Consider the following 16,330-nt stretch of genomic DNA (forward strand, 5'->3'; position numbering starts at 1 on the left):
AATTTCACAAATATTGGGATCAAAAAAAGATTTGAAATAAAAACCAATACTTCTGTCCAGTAATGTTTGCTTTCAGCCTCTGATACTGCTATTGAATTCAATAGGTTCTTCTCATCCATTGGGTCATCCCATGCTAATGATATTCCATCCTCCCGTACTAATGTTCAGGACTACCTTACAGGTAACTATCCACAGTCTCTGTCTCTAACGCCTGCTAACTCCAATGATGTAAATGAGATAATCCTTTCCCTTAAAACTAAGTCTAGTGCTCTTGCGGAGATACCAACTCTAATTTATAAAAAAAAAGCTTCCAGATTTTTAGCTCCTGCCATTGCATTGCTCTACAACAAGTCACTTGAATTCCAAACCTTTCCAGATATTCTAAAAAAAAGCGAGAGTAACTCCTGTCCACAAATGGGGTGATCTCACTGATGTTAACAACTACAGACCTATATCAATTCTGCCAAACTTGTAAAAAATATTTGAAACTAATCTATTAGCAGCTCTACTTTTATCTAGCCAAACACAATAAACTTAGCTCTTGCCAATATGGCTTCAGACCCAAAAAAGCACTAACGATGCACTTATTAGTATGATTAACTTGATACATGCAGCTCATGATAAAAATGAGTTCCCTGTTAGGTTATTTGTTGACCTAGGTTAGGCTTTTGACACTGTCAACCACCTAAACCTTCTTAAATTACATCATTATGGGGTCAGAGGTCACTCCCTCCAATATCTTCAGTCTTCCCTTACTGACAGGCTCCAGTATGTTTCTGTGAATAATTTAATTTCTACCAACCTACTCATCAACATTGGTGTTCCTCAGGGCAGCATACGTGGCCCTCTCCTCTTTCTCATCTACATTAAAGTACCAGATTTTCGAAAAGCTGATTTTAATAGCTTAAGAATTTTTTGGGGTCAAATAGATTGGAAAGACTTGAGCATGGGGGGAGTGGGCCGGTCTTGGAACGAGACGTGAACCCAGAAATAGGTGACATAAAAAGGGATTTCGATGTGGATTCAAAATATAACTTATTTAAAAATATTCTAAGCAAAGCACAGGAACGTAGTATGCCAAACAAATTGAATAGATCGAATACTAATGACCCGAAATGGATAACAAAGGATCTGAAGAACATTATAGGTAGAAAGAGAGCTTGGTACAAAAGGATTACTAATAGGGAAGTCAGTTTAGAACAGGAATTCGTACAAATGGTTAGAAATGTTAAAAAAGAGATAAGGAGAGCAAAAAGAAACAATGAAGCTCGCATAGCAAGGCAAGCAAAGACAAATCCTAAAGTTTTTTCATTGATATCGAACAGTGTAATTAGGGACAGTGTAATGATATGTGCAGGCCATAGCTCCTTCCCCCTTCCCCTTCCTCTTTCCTTCCCTCGCTTGCCTCCCCCTCCCTTCTTCATCCCTCTCATGTGTCAGTCCGACCCTCTGCTCATTCTCCTCCTCCCTGCTGGCCGTTTCCCATCATAACCATAGTCAAATTACCCCTTAGGCAGCTGGTCAAGTCACTTGTTTCCCCAATCCCTGTCTCCAATCCTTCCAAATCCTTTGTCACCCGGTCCTTTCCAATCCCCTTTTCCAATCCGTTTCCCCTCTCCTCCTGCCTTTGCCACTAACCATGTGACAGTTTTTTGTCCAGTGACGAATTACCGTAATTCTCAAGTTTCGAGTGAGGGAACTGGGAGCCATATACGGTTGTGGTTTCCTGTGTAGCATGGGATCGGTTTATGATTCTACTGGAGTAAAACAGAACTTTCAGGACAGGCCTTGTCACCAAGGAGGCCTAGAGGCGGGGCTAACTTAGATTTTTGGCTGCCCTAAGAGTGACATTCTGTAGTCATTGGTTGAGCTTTGATAGGCGGAGTTAATTGGGCCTAGGAACTAAGTGGGTGGAGCCTGTTCCACTGGTAAGAGTTTTAGAAAATATTAGAGGCACTGTGTCTTGGGATGTGTACTGGGGTACAGGTCTCCTGATCTGGGGGCAGCCACTCAACATCTTGGCCGAGGTTGCAGGATTAAGGTAATATCTGTCTGAGTTTGGTACATCAAGTAAATGCACCTCAAATTTCCAATTGCCTCGTAGGATGTCTTATCAAAGTAGGATATAACTCTCAATTTTATTTCAATACGTGTTTTAAAATAATAAAGGGTTTTAATGTAATGTTGTTTAGTTATCTGTTCTCCTTTTCTTTTGATGCTGTGTGAGTCATTCTATAGGGGATATTCTCGGGTGGTATTGGAAGCCTTTGGATCCTCAATCAGTAAACATTATAGTATTACTTCTCAAGAGTTATTTACCAAGATTTTATTTGCCCCTCTGAGTTCCATGATTATTGAGTCCCTTCCTTCCTGGGAAAACAATAATTTAGACACATTCATCTATACTTGCGGGAAGGTGGTGGCAATGTTTAATGATTTTATTTTCATTAGTTATAAAAAAATAACCCCTTTTCTTGTTGTGTCCTCCTCATTTAATATTCAGCTTATATTTGTGGCAGTTCAGTGAGGGGTCATACTGAACTGTAACAGTGTTAAGCTGGGGTATTGAGTGAAGGGAAAGGGTAGAGTAGAGAGAGTAGGTTAAGGTTTATTACAATGGTAGCAGCGGTGTTTTCAATAAATCCTTGACGATTATTGAAGCCCCACGTGTCTGTCCGTTCGGTTATGCTGTGTTGTTAAGGAGTGCAGCAGGGGCCCACGAGATAGAGTCGATGGTAATCCCATATCAGTGCGATGGGCATGGAGTAGGCGACTCTATAGCGTCGTAAGGGGCTGGTGGTTTAAGTATAGGCAGTTAAGTGTAGGCGCTAAGTAGGCATTGAAGAGTGGATGCCGCCTTGGGCAGATGGAACTTGGTAGGTACTCGACCGTCTTCCATCGTCTCGGGAGAGTTGGGAACTTTCATATTTCCAACTGCAGTTCCGTGTGTTAGAACTGTCGAGGGCGGGGAATTTAATAGGACGCTATTTTTTCCTCGAGGGCGCGTCGGACGACCCATTTAGCAAGACGTACGGTAAAGCTATGAAGGTGACCGCGGTTAACTGAGGGATAATATATTATCTCTAGCAAACGGGGTGACAGATGTGTCGCACTTAGATGTCGACAGTCATTCCGCATTCTAGTCTAACTGTCGACCTGTAGCAGCATTTTTGTAGTGTTGGAATCTAGGTGGTTGCGATCGCCTAGATCGAATTGATGGGCTGGAAGGGACAGTTACCTTTCACACCAACAACAACCACCATACTATCATCAACACTACCAAACACGTGCTCTTCCATATCAGACCCCCACCCAACCCTCAACAACCCCCTCCTCGGTGTACCCCTCTTCTCCGGGCCCGGTGTCTCCCCACACCCCCAGTACGTCCTCATATAAAGCGGGGTTTGCGGCGTCTCTTCCAAAGAAAACCCTGCCTGGATTGGGTTGTTCAGAACTGCCCTTGAACAAGGTGGAACGGAACCGCAGCGTCGAGAATTGGTTATGGCAGATGGAGTCTGTACTGGCGGGGGCCCCCGATGACGAGACAAAGATTTCTCTGGCCACTGGGGTGTGTGTAGATAGCGATGGCCCCCTCCTGAAGTCCGAGGACTTCAGACACCTGGTGACCTGGCCACAGTTTATTCAGACCATCAAAGATAGATATCAGACCCCCATAACCAAAGAGGAAGCGTGAAAGTACTTAACGTCGCTTATGTGGAAGAGCGGGACGTATTTACAGGATTTTGGCGCTTCACTGAGGAGTAAGATTAGTGACCTGACTTAGGAGCTTAGGCTCGATGTGCTCCAAGGGGAACAATATGCAAAGCAGTTATTCTGTCAAGCGTTACCTATTACAATCGGACCGTACATGGCAACACGGGGCATCTCATTGAGTTTTAAGGAACTTGTGAGTCTGGCCTGTGACTCAATGGGAGACCATGTGGATACTGGTCTGGAGACATCCCCGCTGTCATCTTATGTTGAGGCGGTGGGCTCCAAAAAATGTGCAGGTAAGGGATAGTAGACAGTCAGGTCACCCCCAAACGACCGGCAGGGGAAGTACGCAAACGAGTCACCCTTCACGAGGTGCCGGGTGGGACCCCCGCATCTGTTTTCAATGTGGCAAGCGAGGTCACGTGAGTACGAACTGCCGGCAAGGATTAAAGAAAGATTGAGACGAGGGCCACCTCTAGTGGTGGTAGACCTACGTTTGGGATGAAGGTTGAAGGTGTGAGATTGGTAGTTTTTGTGGACACCGGAAGTCAAGTAACTCTCATTAAAAAGTCAGCCTTCAGCACACTTAAAGAGACACGCCTTAAGCGTTGTGGGAAGCATTTAACAGCAGTTAATGGTCAACATATTAATATCTTGAGCCAGGCCACTCTCAATTTCGAAGTGGGTAAGGAAGAATGTTACCCACACAATTGCACGATTGTCGAGAATCTTGCATTCCCTGGCCAGATTTTATTGGTAATGGATTTTCTGGGACGAGTTAACTTTTCTTTGTCTGCTCAAGAGGGAGCAAGGAAGTGCAGATTGAAGTTGGGCCAGGTAGTTTATCCCATTAAAATGGTAGATCATCCGCCAGTGGTTGCTTCCATTAGTTAGAAACAGAAGTACAATATTCACTGCCCTAAGTTGTTGTTTAACGTCTCTTCCAGACACAGATAAGAAGTCATGTGGGCTACGTGCCTTGATGAAACAATGTTGTCCACCCCATTCAGTTAAATTTATTTAAGTTTCAGTGGGACGTCACATTGCACCAGGTACCACCCTTCAGGTGGCAGGAAGATGTTAATCATTTGGAAGATGGTTGTTAATCCCTCATCATTTAATCACAGTGCTTGATAAAGGTGCCCTTATTCCAGTTGTCAATCTCTCGCACAAAACCTATCGTTTCAGGGCAGATGATAGGTTGTCTCAGGTTACGATGGTCTGAAAATACGGGACTTTTTCAGCATGAAAACCAGGAGGAGATGCCAGCCACTATAGCACAATGCAGCGCACTGAATGTTACAGATAGAATTACTCAGGGGAAATAGAAGACCAAGATAGGTAAAAGTAGTAATACTAAGGAAGTGGATAAGTTAATCTCAGCTCTGGACTTGCAACATGTGCAACAGTCAGATAGGAAACTTTTGGGAGGGATTTTACGTAAATTCCCTAGACTGCAACAGAAGACGATCAAATCGGGCTTCTGGATAGGATTGAACATGTTATTCATTCTCCTATTTACACTCGTCAATGGAGGCTTCTGGAACGGGCAAAGGAAGTAATTAGGGATGAATGTCAGAAAATGTTGAGACAGAATGTGATAGAGCCTAGTACTTCACCATGGTTGTCGCCAGTGGTGTTGGTACGGAATCCGGATGGTAGTTATAGGTTTTGTGTTGACTACCGGAAGATCAATGAAATTACTAAATGTGATGTGTATCCTTTGCCACAGATACAGGAAATAATTGATCAGTTTGGGGCAGCAAAGTACTTTTCCACTCTGGATGCCAAATGTGCGTATTGGTCCATTCCAGTCGCAGAGACGGATAGAGAGAAGACTGCTGTCTCTGATAGGGTTCATACTTATCAATTCAAGTGGATGCTTTTTGGGTTAAAGACAGCTCCTTCATCATTTCAGAGGGCAATTAATCATATCCTCAGTCCAGTCTTGGGAAGACACTCATTAGCGCACCTGGATGATGTGGTTATCTACTCCAGGACGTTTGATGAGCACTTACGAGATTTGACTGAGACGTTGACATTGTTAGATAAGGCGGGTTTCAAATTCAATGTGGGGAAATGCATTCTGGCATCTCAGAAATTCAAGTTTCTTGGATTCCAGGTGAGCACAGACGGTAAACGACCTGACCCCGATTCCTGTCGCATCATTGCTGACATGCCTACACCTAAGACAGCAAGGGATGTTCGCAGGTTTCTGGGAGCAGCAGGATATTTCCGTCGCCGACATTGAGGGTTTTGCAAGTACATTAGCACCTTTAACTGAGCTCACTAAGAAAAACGTTAAAGTGATTTGGAAACCTGAGCATTAATGCATAAGCGTTATTTTGCATAACGCTTATGCAAAATTAAAAAGTCAACTCACTACCACCCCCAGTATTGGCAGTACATGATTTTGATATGGAGTGGGAAGTACACACTGACGCCAGTGGCATAGCAATTGGAAGGTGTTTAATGCAACGTGACAATGACAATCTTCCTCACCCAGTAGCATATTTTAGCAGGAAGGTTAAGGGGCCGGAAGATCCGCTATTCTGCAATGGATAGGGAAGCTTTGGCTGAGGTAGAAAGTGTCAGATACTCTGAACCATGTCTTTTCCAACGTCACTTTGTCATTTATACAGATCACGGGGCTTTAACTCATATTTTAAAGAAAAGAACTAAGTGCCCTCGTATGTCCCGTTGGTCTCATGAACTAGCTGCTCACTCATTCCAAATACTTTACAAGCCTGGTCCATCACATGTTGTACCAGACACTTTGAGTAGAAACATTGCTACGATTAACGTAAACCTTAATATTGAAAATATTTCCCGTGAAAAAATACGAGAATTCCAGATGAACGAACCAAGGTGGAAGGAAATTATTGAACTTTTGGAGGGAGGAAAATATCCGTCAAAGAAACGTAATTTAGCAATTCATGATTTTGAAATGAGGGATGGGGTCTTATTTATGTAAAGGGACAGAAGGATCGTGCAGTTTTTCAGCTGGTTATCCCAGATGTATTAAGAACATTGGCGTTGAGACTCGCACATGCGTCTAAGATTGCAGGTCATCCGGGGATTTTTAAAACTCACATGAAAGCCAAGTCACTCTTTTTCTTCCCCGGTATGTTAACAGGGGTCATTAACTTCGTTAAGTCCTGTGGTCACTGCCAAACGAGGAAAGGTACCCTTAAGGTACAAGCTCCATTACAAGAATTCCCAGAAATTTTTGAACACTTTGATTGGGTGGGGGATGATCTGATTGATCTGCATCACAGTCATTCAGGAAATCGTTACATATTGGTGTTGGTAGACCACCTGTCCAGGTACACCACACTGATTGCATTGCCTCAAAAAGATTCTCGAACTGTTGCAAATGCGTCCTTGGATACTGTATTCGGCCCCCCTAAAGTGTTAGTCTTTGACAGAGGTCAGGAATTTAATGGGAATATTTTTAGATAAGTATGTAAAATTGTAGAAACCACTTCAGCATTCACTACAGCTTATCACCCTAAGGCTAACGGTATGACAGAATGGACGAACCGGCCAGTTAAAAGATATGCTTGCAATTCTTGCAGAGCATGATGCAAATTCGTGGGACGAACACCAGCCCTATGTCCAGCTGGCTCTGAACACTGCCATTCATCAGTTAATTAACACCCAACCCCTTTTGCTTTTCACAGGTCATTTATGTAATTTCCTATCAGGTCTGCTGAACAGACATAATATTGTATATGGGGAAGATTACCCATCAGAGATGGGTAATCTTCCCCATATACAATATAGATGGGTAATCTTCCCCATATAGATTTTAAATAAGATGAAAAAATGCATGGAGAATTGCAGCCAGGGCTTCCAAGACAGCACGAGACCGCTATGCTCAGCATTATGACAAAAAGGTACGACCTCTTGAATTTAAAGTCGGGAGTCTTGTTTTGAGAGTTAATGAGGCGGTTCCTACCAATCAAAGTAGGAAATTTGCCCCTAGGATGGTGGGGCCCTAATCGAGTAATTGAAAGAAAAGGTTCGGTTAATTTTATTATTAAAGTTATTTTTGAACACCAAGTTGAGAGAACGATTAATATTAATAAGTTAAAACCTTATCACGCGAGGGAGGAACTAGAGCTGCTTTCAGCAAATCTATTGCCTGACCTGTCTACTGATCCAAGTGCCGAGCCAGATGATGAGGATGACTTCTGTCAGATCTCATCAGTAGTCAAGTTCAATCTTGTCACCCTATGGTAACAAGGTCGCGAGCTGTACAGTAAATTGTTGTTAACTCCCATAGTCAGGTTTAGTAGAATTTATAATATTTCTGTAGAGGCAATGGTGTGTATTTACTGATGTACATGACTCAGGTAGCATACTTGCCTTGCTCTGGGGTTTTCCAACTTCCTATACCCCCAGAGTAATATCCATGCTTCCGCCATTTGTTGCTGTCTGTCTTTCTCAGGTCTGATGGTACATCACTTCCAGCCTCCCAGTCACACGCGAACAAAAGGATCGAGATCAGCAGGTCTGGGGATGACCCGCCTGGCTGATAAGATCGGGGTCTGAGGCATTTTACATAAAGTCCTCCCTCTTGTACCCGGTAACTCGTCAGTTGGTTATCCGGAAGGGGTGACTGGTGTACAGTCACCCGACTAACACCTCACGTCACTAACGAGGTTGTCCCAGTCCAGCCATGCTGTCTTCGCGGAGCAGAGTTCAGCCATCGTCACATCACGGTGGGCAAGCTGTCTCAAGGTCACCAACCAAGCCCACCAGCCACATAGTCAAGACTGCGGGAAAACCGGAAGTGGAACACGAGTGGTCTACAAAGAAGAACGCTAATTGCAACGACTTATCAGCTCTCTAAAAACCTGCGGTTGCGTCGTCTGTGGAAACGAAGATGCAACACGGTGGTCTCGGGTAATAACAGCCCTACAGAGTGCTGCTGAATCGCCAGAGGAGGTACAACCTTGTACTTTGGCCCAAGCTCAGCTGCACGAGGGGTTGCACGGAAGGTGTACCGGGATAACAAGTAAACGCCGGTAGATGATGTCGCCCAGGAGCTGAGGCAGGGCCCGCCTGTCCTGTCACCATGCCATCCTCTTCAACGCCAGTTGAAATCCACTACCAATGCAAGACACCGTGACACGTCGAAGCTCTACTCTACTGTGGCAGCAATGGTTAACGGCAATCCATCATGACTGTTTGGGAGCGATAAGAAGAGGTGAACCCGGGTTCCTGTTAGAGGGATCCACCTGAGCTGACAGCCGCCAGGTGTCAGCTGTCACTCAAGTCAGGTGCAGGTAGTACGAGACCCCCTGTACTGTCCGAAGTTGGCCGAGGCCGGAAATGGAACTTCCAGACGACCAGGATCTTCAAGCAACATGAGGTAGCCGCCAGAATCTACAGCAATGAAATGTCACCAGGAGAGAAAAAATAGAACTTCTTAATAGAAAAGTTTCATATAAAAATAAATTATATTAATATAGTAAATGGGGTTAACTCGGAACAGTTAGTTCAACTTTTAATTTTCCATCTGATAGTAATGCACCTACACACCTTCGGAAAGTGACTCTGGAACAGTAAATGTTGAAATTAGAACTAGTGAAATAGAGAAATAAATTTAGAAAGTGAACATCTAGAAAATTGTAACTAAAAAATTACCTTGTCTCTAGATACGTTGTTATGACTGAATTGGTTTGGGAACCCTCTAGTAGGTTCTCTAGAAATGTGGATCAGTGGGGAACTTTATCTAGATTTTTCTAGATCCTAGAAACTGATATTTATATATATATATATATTTTTATTTTTTGTGGATTACTTGGTACAATAGGGTGTGGTACACAGTCTGAAAATGTGTTCACCCGCTGTTGTTGTGGATTTAGGTATGAACTCTGGGATATTAGGAGTTTTAGAAACTCATATCCAGTGTATTTTGTTGGTTTAGAGACATGTCTGTGGACATTGATTTTTTTTAATAAAAATATTTTTGGTATTTCTCTAGATTTTAATGATCCAGATACACTGTGATGGACAGTTGCCAAAGGTGTGGAGTGGAACACTAGGTTCCTGAGAGGTAGTGTTCCTCTATTTTGAAATAATTTTTTTCTTTAAATTTTTTAATGACATTGTTTTATTTTCATGTTTCATTTTTATGTGTTGTGATGTGTTGATTTTTATTCCAGGAGGAATACTTGATAGCTGAGGGCTATCGGATAATTTAAGCTAGATGTAAGTTGTTGGGTATGGATTTTTTACAGGTTATTTGTTACTATATCTGAACAGGTATAGGATGTTTGGTCTTCCAGGTAGTTGGAAGGGTACGGGGCTGCATCCAAGCCAGGATTATAGGGACGGTCTCTGTCCTTATGTTTTATGTATTATTGTTGTTGTTTTGTTATGTATGCATACATGCTGGGGCACACCTTTTGGGGGGTGCCATTATTGTTTTTGGAGGATTGTATGGAATTAGTTATGGTTAGATCAATTTCTCTTGTTTTTGAGGCATTGGGTTAATTTCATGTTGAGTTAAATGTTCTTTTTTTTGAGTTAATGGTTAAGGTAGGGCAGGATAAGAAATGTGTGCTTTAAAATTCTTTACACACAAATTTCTTAATTTCCGAAGAGGGGGGAGTTGTAATGGTCTGTGCAGACCATAGCTCCTTCCCCCTTCCCCTTCCCTTCCCTCGCTTGCCTTCCCCTCCCTTGTTCAACCCTTCTATGTGTCAGTCCGACCCTGTGGTCATTCTCCCTCTTCCCTGCTGCCCGTTTCCCATCATAACCAGAGTCAAATTACCCCTTAGGCAGCTGGTCAAGTCACTTGTTTCCCCAATCCCTATGTCTCCAATCCTTCCAAATCCTTTGTCTCCCAGTCCTTTCCAATCCCATTTTCCAATCCGTTTCCCCTCTCCTCCTGCCTTTGCCACTAACCATGTGACAGTTTTTAGACCAGTGACGAATTACCGTAATTCTCAAGTTTCGAGTGAGGGAACTGGGAGCCATATACGGCTGTGGTTTCCTGTGTAGCATGGGATCGGTTCATGATTCTACTGGAGTAAAACAGAACTTTCAGGACAGGCCTTGTCACCAAGGAGGCCTAGAGGCAGGGCTAACTTAGATTTTTGGCTGCCCTAAGAGTGACACTCTGTAGTCATTGGTTGAGCTTTGATAGGCGGAGTTAATTGGGCCTAGGAACTAAGTGGGTAGAGCCTGTTCCACTGGTAAGAGTTTTAGAAAATATTAGAGGCACTGTGTCTTGGGGTGTGTACTGGGATACAGGTCTCCTGATCTGGGGGAAGCCACTCAACATCTTGGCCGAGGTTGCAGGATTAAGGTAATGTCTATCTGAGTTCTGGTACATCAAGTAAATGCACCTCAATTTTTCCAATTGCCTCGTAGGATGTCTTATCAACGTAGGATATAACTTTCAATTTGATTTCAATACGTGTTTTAAAATAATAATGGGCTTTAATGTAATGTTGTTTAGTTATCTGTTCCCCGTTTTCTATTTGATGCTGTGTGAGTCATTCTATAGGGAATATTCTCGGGTGGTATTGGAAGCCTTTGGTTCCTCAATCAGTAAAGATTACAGTATTACTTCTCAAGAGTTATTTACCAAGATTTTATTTGCCCGTTTGAGTTCCATGATTATTGAGTCCCTTCCTTCCTGGGAAAACAATAGTTTAGACACATTCATCTATGGTTGTGGGAAGATGGTGGCAATGTTTAATGATTTTATTTTCATTAGTTATAAAAAATAACCCCTATTCTTGTTGTGTCCTCATTTAATATTCAGCTTATATTCGTGGCAGTTCAGTGAGGGGTCATACTGAACTGTAACAGTGTTAAGCTGGGGTATTGAGTGAAGGGAAAGGGTAGAGTAGAGAGAGTAGGTAAAGGTTTATTAAAACAGGATAGGTCCATTAAAAACTGAGACAGATCAGATTACGGATAATGAGGAGGAGATGAGTAATATATTTAATAAATATTTTATCTCTGTATTTACTGATGAAGAACTTAATACTATGCCATCAGTCGAACAAGTCTATGTGGATGGGGACGAGGACAGGTCGACTAGTTTAGCAGTTGCCAGGGAAAATGTTATTAACCAAATAGTAAATCTCAAACCAAACAGATACCCAGGGCCGAATGAAGAGTTTGCCAGGGTGCTTAAAGAATGCAAAGAAGGGCTTTGCGGACCACTGTCTACCATATTTAATAAATCAATAGAGCCAGGCAGAGTGCCAAAGTAGTGGAATGTTGCTAATGTGGTACCAGTTTTTAGAAAAAGAGATAAATCACTTGGGTCAAACTATCGGCCAATTAGCCTAACGTCTATTGCGGGAAAGTTACTTGAATCGATAATCTATATAAATAAATATGTAAATGTTTGTTGTTCAAAATCGCTAAACTCCGAAAGTTCTTCACCAATTGCTTTGAAATTTTCACACAACGTTCCATTCACATCCAAGCGGATTTTTTTATTACATACTATATTGATGTCATGTCTGTGATGGGATTGAACTTGCTTTTTTTTAAACTGTGTTTTTCACTGTGTTTTCATGTAAGAGAAATCTTTGAAACCTCTTAACCGATTGCTTTGAAACTTTGACACAACGTTGCATTCGAATGTGTTTGTATATACCTTCTATATACATGCCTCACCTGTGACAGGAAAAAACATGCTTCTTTGGAAAAACAGCACCATCTGCCATAAGAGCAACACACGCTGTAATCTCCCAAAGTTCTTCACTGATTGCACTTAAATTTCGACACAACAATCTATTCGGATATGCACGTGTTTTCATATTCCTATTATATAGATACCACGCCTGTGACAGGTAAAAACATGCTTAAAATAAAAAGCTCCATCTGTTGCACATAATACCAACACATGCTATACTAAATATGTTACGAATTCCTATTTAAAAGTTTCTGGTTGCATTGATATATTGAATTTTCATAGATTTCAATTTATTTTCATTTTGATTTAATTATTTTGTGTGACATTGCATTGGAATTGAGCTGTGTTGTTTACCATATCGTTCATTTCGTAAGTTTAAGTATAGATGCCACACCTGTGACAGGTAAAAGCATTCTTTTTGAAGAAACAGCGCCATCTGTTGAACGTAAGAGCAACACAAGGTATCTATATTAATAAAAATGTACATGTTCGTTTGTTCAAAATCGCTAATCTCTGAAAGTTCTTCACTGATTGCTTTGAAATGATGACACAATGTTCCATTCGCATACGAGCGTGTTTTTTATGTACCTGTATATATAGATGTTACGTTTGTGTCAGAAAAGCATGCTTATTTTGAAAAACTGTTTTTCATGTGAGTTTTCTTTTGAGGGAAATATCCAAAACCTCTTTACTGATTGCTTTGAAATTTTGACAAAACATTGCATTTGAATACGCGCATGTTTTTATATAACTACTATATACATGCCACAACTGTGACAGGTAAAAACATGCTTTTTATGAAAAACAGCGCCATGTGTAGGACGTAAGAAAAACACACGCTGTAATCTCCCAAAGTTTTTCACCAACCACTTTTAAATTTTGACACAACATTCCATTCGAATTTGTGCATGTTTTTATATGCTTACTATATAGATGCCACATCTGTGACAGGTAAAAAACATGCTTTAAAAAAAACAGCGCCATCTGTTGCACATAAGAGCAACATATGCTATAGTAACTGCGTTACGATTCCATTTCAATGTTTCTGATTGCATTGATAAATTGAATTTTCATACATTTCGATTTATTTTCATTTTATTAATTTATTTTGTATGACTTTACATTGGAATTGAGCTGTGTTGTTTACCATGCCAATCATTTTGAGAGTATACGTACAGATGCCACACTTAAGAAAGGTAAAAACATGTTTTGTTTTTTTAAACAGTGCCATCTGTTGCATGTAAGAGCATCATATGTTATACTAACTGTGTTATGATTCCATTTCACTGTTTCCAATTGCATTGATAAATTGAATTATCATAAATTTTGATTTATTTTCATTTTGATTTAATTATTTTGTGTGACTTTGCGTTGGAATTGAGCTGTGTTGTTTACCATACCGTTCATTTCGTGAGTATAGTTAATTTTTTTCGATTTTTTCATTTCGTTTTTTTAACTGTTCTTCTTATTTTTCAGTGATAGTAACATCAGATCATTTATTGTTCCCAATATTCTGAAGGGAACATCAGATCATTTGGGAATGCATAAGAAGAATGAGTGGGGAATGGTGGGGAGGATGAGAGGGATGGGAGTGGGGGAGGTGGGGAAGACGATGGGACAGGGGAGGGGGGGGGGTAATGGTTACCTTACCTTGAGGTTACCTTGAGGTGCTTCCGGGGCTTAACGTCCCGCGGCCCGGTCGTCGACCAGGCCTCCTAAAACATTATTGCCAACAAGCATTTGGTGTTCCCAGGCGGTTACCCATCCAAGTACTAACCAAATCCAACGTTGCTTAACTTCGCTTGATCGGAAGAGAAGCGGAGTTCTCAACGTGGTATGGCCATTGGCCAACGGCTAATGCTGATGGTGGAGAGGATGAGGGGAACAGGTAGGATAGGGATGGTGGGGATGAGGGGACGGGGTAATGGAGAATGGTTGGGGAAGACAAGGGGACAGGGGCGTGAAGGATGGGAGGGAGGACGAGGAGACGAGGGAGGGGGGAGTGGAATGTTAGGAAGGAATGTGGGGTGGGAGAGTGGGAGATGGTGGGGAGGATGAGGGGATGGTGGAGTGAGGAATGGTGGGAAGGATGAGGGGATGGTGGAATGTGGGAGAGAGGGAAGGACAAAAGGACAGGAGGGGGAATGGTGAGGGGAGAACGAGGGGATGGGGGAGTGGGGAATGGTTGGGAGGACGAGGAGACGGGGAAGTAGGGAATGGTTTGGAGGATGAGGGGACAGGGGTGTGGGGAATGGAGGAGAGGACTGGGGGACAGGGTAGGGTTGCTGTGGCTCGGCAATGCATGTGCATTGCCGAGCCACAGCCATGCATGGCTGGGTATGGCTAGTTGCAAATAAAATTTGTCTTCATCTTGAAAAACATAAATTAATAAATGATTCTCAACATGGTTTTACAAATGGCCGTTCATGTTTAACAAATTTGCTATCATTTCATTTGAGCGCAGTTGAGGCAGTTGATAATGGTAAGGACTGTGATGTTGTGTACCTTGACTTTAGCAAAGCTTTTGATAGTGTCACATGAAAGACTGATTAAAAAGATAGAGGCTCGTGGAATTGGGGGTGCTATATTAGGTTGGATAAGGGCATACCAAAGGAAATAGAGGGTTAGTATAAGTGGGGTTAAGTCAGAGTGGGAAAATGTAAGTGAAGTGCCTCAAGGCTCTGTCCTGAGACCTCTGTTGTTTATAATATATATCAATGATTAAGATTCAGTTTGAGTAGCAACATTTGCAAATTTGCCGATGATACAAAAATCGGTAGTGAAATAAACATTGGAAGAAGACTCACTATCACTTCAAGTCGATCTAAACAGGGATTTTGAAATGGTCAAAAGATTGGCAGATGCAGTTTAATGCTGATAAATGTAAAGTTTTGAATCTAGGTAATGATGATAGAGTTACAAGATACAAGCTAGATGGTGTTGAGATTGCGAAATCAGATTGCAAAAAGGATCTGGGAGTTATCATTAGCAAAAATTTAAAACCTAAGGATCAATGCATGAATGTTCGGAATAAGGCAAATACGACACTGGGATTTATTAATTGAAGCGTTAGTAACAAGACACCTGGTGTTGTTCTTCAGCTATATCTTGCTCTGGTTAGGCCCCATTTAGATTATGCAGTTCAGTTTTGGTCGCATATAGAATGGATATGAATTCACTTCAATGTGTCCAGCGTAGGATGACAAAGTTAATTCCCCAAAATAGAAACCTGTCAAATGAAGAGAGATTAGGGTATTAAAGGTATCAACACAAGACAGATCACTGTAACACTGGGTATAAATTGGAATAGTTTAGATTTAGGAAAGACTTAGGTATATACTGGTTCAGTAACAGGGTTGTTGATTTTTTAACCAATTACCGTGTAACGTGGTGGAGGTGGGGTCCCCACGATTGCTTTCAAACGTGGGTTGGACATGTACATGAGTGGGATTGGGGGGTTATAAATAGGAGCTGCCTCGTAATGGGCCAATAGCCCTTCTGCAGTTACCTTTTTTCTTATGTTCTTATATATTATAAAATGTATATTCTAAAACCCTTGGTGAAGTTAGGCTGGATGATAAAGTTAGGTTTCTGTGAGACTGTCACAGAAACCTATTGACTATAGACTATTGGTGGAATAATACGCCTTGAAGCGGATGTCATATCTATTAAGAACATAAGGACATTAGAAGGAAAGTAACTGCAGAACGCCTATTTTACCCATCCGAGGTAAAAGGTAGCTCCTATTTATATTTACCCAATCTTATTCATATACACACACACAAACACACACATATATGTGTGTGTGTGTGTGAGTGTGTGTTTGTGTATATGAATAAGATTGGGTAAATATAAATAATATATATATATATATATATATATATATATATATATATATATATATATATATATATATATATATATATATATATATATATTAGT

General features: G+C 41.5%; 1 protein-coding gene and 1 pseudogene across 1 annotated transcript in view; one reads left to right on the top strand and one right to left on the bottom strand.

The window, feature by feature from the left end:
• Positions 1 to 16,330, top strand: part of LOC138366709 (neural cell adhesion molecule 1-like) — a 1,471,037-nt gene that overhangs the window by 490,411 nt on the left and 964,296 nt on the right. The window lies entirely within an intron of this gene.
• Positions 14,116 to 14,236, bottom strand: LOC123755588 (5S ribosomal RNA; annotated as a pseudogene).

This window comes from Procambarus clarkii, chromosome 20 (genome assembly GCF_040958095.1).
Source record: "Procambarus clarkii isolate CNS0578487 chromosome 20, FALCON_Pclarkii_2.0, whole genome shotgun sequence".
Lineage (NCBI taxonomy): Eukaryota > Metazoa > Arthropoda > Malacostraca > Decapoda > Cambaridae > Procambarus > Procambarus clarkii.